General features: G+C 35.1%; 1 long non-coding RNA gene across 1 annotated transcript; it reads left to right on the forward strand.

Annotated features, from left to right (window-relative positions):
• Positions 1–5,869: 5,869 nt before the first annotated feature.
• On the forward strand, positions 5,870–8,713 carry LOC135151197 (uncharacterized). Its single transcript, XR_010289790.1, has 2 exons — positions 5,870–5,972; positions 8,402–8,713. It is a non-coding gene; the product is annotated as an uncharacterized LOC135151197 (long non-coding RNA).
• Positions 8,714–9,285: the final 572 nt, after the last annotated feature.

Here is a 9,285-nt window from a genome sequence, read left to right on the forward strand (position 1 = left end):
ACGTAACCTAATACTCTATTATTAGCTAACTATCGCTATAAGAGTCATTGCACGTATTTAATTATAGGTATACATGCTCATTTATACATATGAAAGACAATTAACATAATCATGTATTCACATACTCCACATAGTCACATAATTCACATAGTCACATAATGGCATGGCATGATTTATTAACTATATATATATATACTACATACTTAAACTCCTAAACACATGAGCAAGTAACACACAAAGGCTTATTTCTAAGCTTCTAAACTCCCCATACTGACCTTATCTTAATCCTAATAGTGCTTGCAAAAACTCAGCCCTTATACCCTTGACAATCATGCAAGAGTTGCACTTACAACTCTCCAATGGCTCTCTAAGGTTGCTCTTGGTTTCTTAGTGAGAATAAGATGCTCTAACTAGGGCCTTCACTCTAATTTACTTGTAATAGGTTTCTAAGACTCTAAAATTACTTGTGCTATTGATACAATACAAAGGCCTCACACAAATTGGTTTAAAATGTTAAAAGGGGCACAGTGAGGTTCTCTGTTGTAACCTCTCTGCACTACCTGCATCCTAACTGAGATAACTTAATGTGTACTAAGTGCATTCTTACCAAATCAATTCCCATGGATTCCCAACTCTTAAGGCTACCTATCAGACTTGGTTTCACTCCAAGGCCCCATCTGAAACTTCCCAGGTTATTACTCATAGTTGACACTGCTGAAAACTACCCTGTTTCCCAACTGCCTTGTGTTTACTGATTTAAAACTCTGTTTTCTCATGAGGTTTTGGGTTCTAATGGTTTGTTAGGCTTCCTTAGTGTTCACTAAGCTCAGTTAAGCCAAGGCCCCATGAAGGCCTCACTCATGACAAGGTGAAAACGTCACAAGAACACAGGTTGCTCAATTCTGCCCTGTTTTGGGGTATCTACTGTTTTGAGTGTGTATACCTACCTAAATGCAGGGGATTTGGTGATTTAAGCCTACTGGAATCATAAAAAAACTCATTCCCAACTCCTGAACATTAGGGACAAGCAAAACCCAACCAAATCAACACCAGAACTCCTAGTTTTTATGTGCAAGAATTCTGTCCAGTGCTAGTGTGTGCCTCCTTCCACCTTATCACCCATCTTAACACCATTCAACAACAACCAAGCCAACAACTCTAGTCTATAATCTATATACCACTACTGTATAGCCTTATACAAGAAATTACAACACAAATCAAGCCTCAAAAATCACATTACCGAAGCCAAAAATCACAGCAGAGCAGAGCAGATTGGTTTTCAGCATTTTTAAGCATGATTTCGAACTCATAATCCATATAAAATCATATAATACATCAAAACTGAACATGACTAATCATGGCACATATTATACTAGCATTTTATGGCAAAAACCGAGGCATGCAATGATCAAAAACCAGTTTAAAAAAATGACAAAATCAGCATACACTTTATACTATGAAAATCATGACATGCACTTATAAACTCTAACTTTCTTGGCAAGATCTTGACATGCAATGTTTAAAACTTTGTAAAACAATCTTGTAAAGACTAGAACTCAAAGAACCCAGTAAGAAACATCTCATTCCATCCACAAAAATCATCCAAATCAATGGACTCCCTTCGGCTCTTTGAGAGTCATTGCCGAGGGCTTGAACCAAGGTTATGGCTTGACAAATGGGGGTGATACACTCCCTCAAGACCACTCCTTGTCCAAGTATTTAAGCCACAATGAGTTCAACTCTAGGTCCATGAGAACCAAAGTCGAAAACTCTTGGCTTGATGACATGCAAGTACTCAAACTAACCTTAAATGGAAGCTTGTGACTAGGAGATGATTTTTCTCTCTTGGATGAGTTGCAAAATATGTGTGTATATGAGGTTATGAAGAGAAAATTTTAAGGGTTTGGGAGGGGGTTTCTACTCAGCTGAAATGAGAGAGAGGGAGGAGAGTTTGGTGGGTTTGATTTTGTGTGTAGTGTAGTGTAGGAAATGATGAAGTCTTGTGCTTTTGACTAGACTAGAAGTGAGTGGATTTGGGTAGTTACAATTCTATCCTTCTAGTGGCTTTAGGTGAGAATGCATGCAAGGTTTTAGTGGTAATTACAAGAGTCAAATGGTGTGAATAGTCGGTCATGCCCTTGGACTCTATTCTCTACCAAATGCATGCAAGGGTACTAGTGTAATCTTATAATTACTAAAAGTATGAATAAAATGAATGGATTTTAATAAATAAACTACAATTCCATAAATCATCAAATTAATACTATAAATACTATGAGATTTTACAAGTTTAACAAAATCATGATCGAAAATTTTGGACAAAGAAATATTTTTAAAAGCATTTTCAAGTTTTACACTCTAATATATAATCTATGTATAAAAAGAATTTACGCACAATAATACACGTAATAATTCACAACGAATCGACTTTGCACTACATTTACATACGTATATCATATCACATAATTGCTCTCATTACAATTTACCACTATTTACGATTATCTCTACTATTATTAAATCGCGTAGCCGCAACTATTACATTAACATCGAATCGTGCAAGATAATTAATCGCGTAGCGAAATCTCTCGCATACGACTATTTATACACGAAATAGAATCTAATTATGCCATCAAGTCGTGTATAAATCCCAGTTATCACTAAATCGCATAACAAGAAATCTTACTCGCGTACAAAATATATCGCGTAGAAATTATATCGCATAAAAGTTATATTAGTGATACTTGCAATACCACATAACAAGAGAATATATATATATACACTCTTATATAACAATTCCACGTATCGACATAATAATCCTAGAATATAAGTATCGTGCTTATGAAAAAGTTCAAAATTACCGGTTGTTACACTAAAAGCTCAAGGCCCTGATCTATGACGAGTTCAGTATGTTTTGTCTGATATTACTTCGTTGAATCCGCGGTAGCACTGGCTAATTCATACATCTGATTATTGATAGGAGTGGTTCAAGGCACTTGTTCGCTACGTAGTAAATATATTTATTTTTAATAGTTGAAATTCATATATAAAACACACAACTAAAATCCGCAGTAGCGCTGGCTAAACATATTCAAACAACTTGACGTTATCCAGGTTCGACTCCTGGCTGCGGTATTAATATTTTTTCCTTTTTCATCTGGTTGTACGAGCATTCAAGAAAAATGTATAGAACTTTTTTCCTTTTTCATTTGGTTGTACGAGCATTCAAGAAAAATGTATAGAACTTTTTTCCTTTTTCATTTGGTTGTACGAGCATTCAAGAAAAATGTATAGAACTTATTTAAGTGATATTAAATTTGATGAATGATACCAGCCCTTCACTTGATCATTTTGAGATTTACCCGTTTAAAATATTATCGAATTGAAACACAAAAAATTCTGTTAATTATTTTCAAAGGGATAATGATAATACTGCAAATGTTACCTTACAAAAATATACAATACAGTAGAAATCTCCTAGGTTGTGTCCACTTCATGGAATGAAATGAGGGGAGAATGGAATGAAAAATTATATAGAAGTTTTAAAGAGAAAGAAGAAAGTATGAGATAATATTGATGACAAAAATGTAGTTAATTTTTTTGTGAGAAAGATTGTGAAGAAACATGATGCTGAAATGGAATGAGCATTCCCTCCAAAACATGTGGGTTATAGTTATAGTTAAAATAGTAAGATTGAAATGATTGAAGGAATGAAAATTATATACATTTTCTTTGATCAACATCATTTTGGAGTATAAATTTCATTCCATTCTACCTCCATTCCATTCACTCCAAGTGAACACAACCCTAGAGTGTGGTATCGGTCCTTTCGCAGAAGAGGAAATGACCTCAGACCCTGCATAGAGGTTGCAAAGAGTCAAATTCGACTGATAGAGTCTTTAAGCATGCCATCTAGGATACAAATTAACAGGCCAAAACAAAAAGCTAAATTAATCTTTTTTGAATTATTTCAACAAAGTTCCGCAGTAGCCACTACTAGAAAAGCGGGCATTTCCGACCAATATTTCCGACCGACCAAAGTGGTCGGAAAAAAAGCGGTCATTTCCGACCGACTTACCGACCAAACGCGATCGGTCGTAAAAAATGGCGTCATTTACGACCGCCATTACCGACCACACCAAATCGGTCGGTTATAATGGGCGTGGGTCCCACTCACCAACGTTCTTCAGCTGACATGGACGCCGCGTCGGTAAAACCGACCGACCCATTTCCGACCGCCTGTGGTCATTTCCGACCACCTTGACTGGTTTAAAATAATTGGTCAGCTTTTAACTAGTTGTCGAGCTGTGATTGGCTGAGTGGAGACGAGGTGGAGCCCAGATTATTTCCGACCGATTTTGGCGGTCGGAAATGACCTGCTTTATTTCCGACCGAATTGAAACCCGGGCGGTCGGTTTTGACTTCTTAAAAAAACAATAAATTCTATTCGACTAAGTAAACTATTTAAAAAAAACTAAAAATATTGTACATCCGGAAAACCGACCACATTCAATATATTTCCGACCAAACTCATAATTTTAACACAGAAAACCGACCACATGCAACACATTTCCGACCAAACTCATAATTTTAACACAGAAAACCGACCAAATTTAACTCATTTCCGACCACAAACTCAAGTGCAGAAAACCGACCATTTCGTTCTGTCATTTCTGACCGATTTAAAACCCTGGCGGTCGGTTTTGACTTGTAAGAAAAACAAAAAAATTATTCGGCCAAGTGAACTTCTTAAAAAAAAATTAAAAAAATTGAAACTAGCTTTTAGTAAATTAATAAATTGATAAAAAATTATTCATCACTTAAAATTTGATTTTTAATTTTTTTTATTTCCGTAACAAAGTATAAATACTAACTAACTGATTTCAAATTAATTATTCAAACAACAGAAAAATGTAGAATCTTTGTGATATGGTCTAATTTAAGGTACTAATCATGATAGCAAAAGAAGAAAAATATAAAAAAATTTATAAAGACACTATTATGTTACGAATCATGCATTGCAGTGAATGTCGGAGTTCGAGGTTTGGATTTTATCAGAAGTTATCCTAGGGTGTATACTTTCGAAATATCAATTTGTTTTTTAGGCGATCCAACCGTACGGATCGTAAATTAAGTAGTCATAGTAGTTGTATACCAAAAATCAAATCAATAGGATTTTATCCGTTGAGATATTATAACGAAAATATAATGTTATACTTTAATATAGACGTAGGGTTATTTTTTTATAAAAAAATAAATTTGTTTTTTAGGCGATCCAACCGTACGGATCGTAAATTAAGTACTCATTGTAGTTATATACCAAAAATCAAGTTAATGGGATTTAATCTGCTGAGATATTATAGCGAAAATGTTATGTTATTCTTAAATATGGATGTAGGATTATTTTTTTTACAAAGAAATAAATTTGTTTTTTAGGCGATCCAACCGTACGGATCGTAAATTAAGTACTCATCGTAGTTATATACAAAAAATCAAGTCAATAAGATTTTATTGTTTTACATATTATTGCGAAAATATTAGGTTACGATACTTAAGTATTGACGGAGGGTTATTTTTTTTAAAAAAATAAATAACTTATTTAAATAATCCAACCGTACGGATATGAATATAATTACTCATCTTATATTGGTCCTTAAAATCAATAATTTTGAACATTAGTTGAAGGAATATTATAATGAAAAATTGATTTTCGAGTTACTTAATTTTGTAAAATAGATGTAGGTTTATATTTAATTTCCTTTAATTTTATAACATTGTTGTAGCTGCTCTGGTGGTTGAACACTGTACGCATAAGGCTGAGGTTGCGGGTTCGATACCCGAGATGTGTCTTTTTTTTCACTCAAAACGCAGCGTTTCACTCCGTTCATCTCTCCCAACTCTCCCTAACTCTCTCCCTTGTACGTGCTTTTGATCTCTCCTACTCTCTCTCAACACTCTCTCGAATCTCTCTTTCTGTAAGTGCTTCTCTCCGTCTCTCGATTCTCCGTCTCCCTCCCTCTCCCTCTCCCTCCCCCTCTCCCTCCCCTCCCCCTCTCCCTCTCCCTCCCCTCCCCCTCTCCCTCTCTCTCCCTCTCTCTCTCCCTCCCCCTCTCTCTCTCCCTCCCTCGCGCTCTCTCTCTACTATGCTCATTTTAGGGTTTTGTATCTCTCTGTATATATATCATCAGTTAGGGTTTTGATTTTTTATGGCTCAAATTTGTTCAAAGTTGCTTTAATGTGGTTTATATATGTTTATATGTCCTTTAATCCGGCTCTATTTTAGTTGTCTTAGTTGTTTGATCTGTTTTATGAGATTTTGTGTAAATTAGTTTGTGTTTGTGTTTTTGTTTGTGTAAAGTATAGCAAATTAGTTTGTTTTTGTGTTTGTAAAATGCCTATGCATGGATTTTCTAGGTGTATCAGTTAGGGTTTAGATTTTCTGGGTGTATCAGTTAGGGTTTAGTTTGTGTTGGTGCAGAGGGCATTTGGGTATGGGTTGCATATACATAGTTGAGAGTTGTTTTATGCTCTTGCAAGTTGCTCGTAAACCAGTTTCAGAATCTACATTTCACTTTTGTCTCGAGTCTATTGTCCTCCTGAGTATCTCGCATATTTGTTTACACGTTTTATAGGACAAGACAATGTTATGATCCTCATAAAGGACTCTCTGTTTTGGTAACTTCGGAGATTGGTAGGATAGCGTTAGTCTCGACTCTCTCTTGAACCATATGATTCAGCTTCATTTATTTTCCTCATAAGCGTATAGTATGAATCAATAAATATGCTGCATTTTACACTGAACAGAATTACAGACATAGGATTTCTTAAAAGGATTAGTATATTCCAGTTGTTTGATTAATTTCTAAGATAATAATTGTGGCTTCCTGTTTGATAGAGGTTTTAAACTCGATGTCACTTGGCGTTTATATCAGTCTAGTGATCCCTTGTAGAAGTTAGTTACAGCTGGGAAGCATTAAGCACTCTGCAAATATTGTCTAAAATTCAATACTCATACAATAATGTAAAAATAGCAAGTACAAATAAGTGTAATAGTAGTATTCTCGTTTATAGCAAGTAAAGTGATGGAATCATAGTACATGTAAAATATACACACAGCTAAGTGAGATCCATTTGGTCTCATTTGTAAAATAAACAACTAGGCAGGATAAATGTGATGCCTGGTGAAGCGTTCAAACTTGAAACCTCGATAAAGACAACAGAGATTAATAATATTACTTTAATAATCTGCTCTATACACTTGTGTTTCTGTTACTTTTATACTGCAATATTAGGCTTTAATAATAACTTATGCCTATTATTACTATTAAATTAAATGAACACATTAATTTAATTAAATGATAATCCTTTAAGATATGCTTTTCTAAAAGTATAACTAGTACACCAGGTTCTGGTATTAAATCATAATTCATGCTGAGAACAGGGTGAAAAAGTATTTTATTAGGAGCATAACAGGCTAAAACTTAGTTCCTGCATTTTTTTTTTTTTGAAAAGCTTTAGTGATTTATCTAAAGTTTCCGAGATATCATTCATTTCACAACCATAAGGAGTGTCTTGTAAGAATGCTTGCTTAGTCGGAAGTTGGAACACCTGTAATCCCACATGCCTAATATGTAATCCATCTCTACTGGCATTGGTTTCTTGAAAAATCTCATCTTCCTCTGAGTTCCAGACTAGGTAAAATCTCTTTGTTTAGCAAAAACTCCGGTGATAATCTGACAAAAGCACCATAGCTTGGATAGAACTAACTTCATGAAGATTACTAATCCTAATTCTGGAAAACTCTCTCAAAGTATTGCAAGAACATCAATAACTGGTCTGAGGTACAATGACTCAAAGCTCATTTGCATTGTCTTCTTAACCGCTCAGATACTGGAATTATTTATAACTCTTCCTAATAACTGTTTGTTGATTACCATTATCTGAATCGGTGAAATGGTGCAGTAAGGTCAGTTTGTCTGTAGTAAGAGATCTATATACCCACTTAGGCACTTACACAAAATCTTAGCAGTATATTTGTCACAAACTTAAAGAAACTATGTAAACAGGCAGTTAATACACTGCTAATTTATTACTAATATCTTGTATAAAATGAAAAGTAAGTACTCCATTAAATTCGTCTTTTGTTTTTATTTATAATGTGAAGTAAGATCCAAGGAAATTAATCCCCTGTAAATTGCTCTATGCCTGCATGAACTTTTTCATAGCAGAAACCTATATATATACATGTACTTCATACAAAGAGAGACAAATGGATTAATTAAAATAAGAAACTTTAGACTTCATGACTCTTTAGTTTACTAAGTTTTTTCAGAGGAGTTATATGATATAAAAGATATGATCATCAACTGCTATATACGGTGATATAAATTTTTAATTATTGCAGGCAATTGCGGAGGCAACTAAGGATGTCACCGATGGTGAGAGTTCGGAGAATGACATTGATGGGGATGTCGGGATGATGATGGTGATGGCGATGAGGAAGATTGAAGTGAAGCTACCTAGCTAGATGCATTATTGGTAGGGATGCTGATTTTGTTAAAACATTGCTTTTGGCTTTTGATTGTTCAGCTGTAATGTATATGATTGTTGGCTTTTGTTGGCTTTTGGGTGATTGTTCAGCTGTAACATTTATGTCGTACTGAATTTTATAACTGTTCTTGTTTAAATATATGAATGCTTGTTGGCTTTTAAATTGTGTCGTACTGAATTTTGATGGATTGTGATTCTTGATTTTGGTTTTGAAATTGGATATTGTATGTGCATTTTTTTGAAATTTTATCTCCAGAAAACCGACCAAATTTGCTCATTTCCGACCAAGAATGGTAAAAAAAACCTAGAAAACCGACTAGATGTATATATTTCCGACCAAATTCATATCTTAAAACCCAGAAAAACGACCAACTCATTTCTGACCAACTCATTTCCGACCATATGTATGCAATTTGGGTGGTCGGTTTTAGACCAGAAGCTTCCCCAATGGACCTGAAAAGCCATTTCTGACCAACTCATTTTCGACCACTGTATGGTCGGTTTTAGACCAGAAGCTCATCCAATGGGCCCTGAAAAGGCATTTCCGACCAACTCATTTCCGACCACTGTGTGGTCGGTTTTAGACCAGAAGCTCATCCAATGGGCCCTGAAAAAGCATTTCCGACCGACTCATTTCCGACCACAATGTGGTCGTTTTTACAACTGGGCCCCACAGCTGAGCCCTGAACTTCTTTACCGACCAACACATTTCCGACCGTCATTGGTCGGTTTTGAGGC

This window comes from Daucus carota, chromosome 3 (assembly GCF_001625215.2).
Source record: "Daucus carota subsp. sativus chromosome 3, DH1 v3.0, whole genome shotgun sequence".
Taxonomy (NCBI): domain Eukaryota; kingdom Viridiplantae; phylum Streptophyta; class Magnoliopsida; order Apiales; family Apiaceae; genus Daucus; species Daucus carota.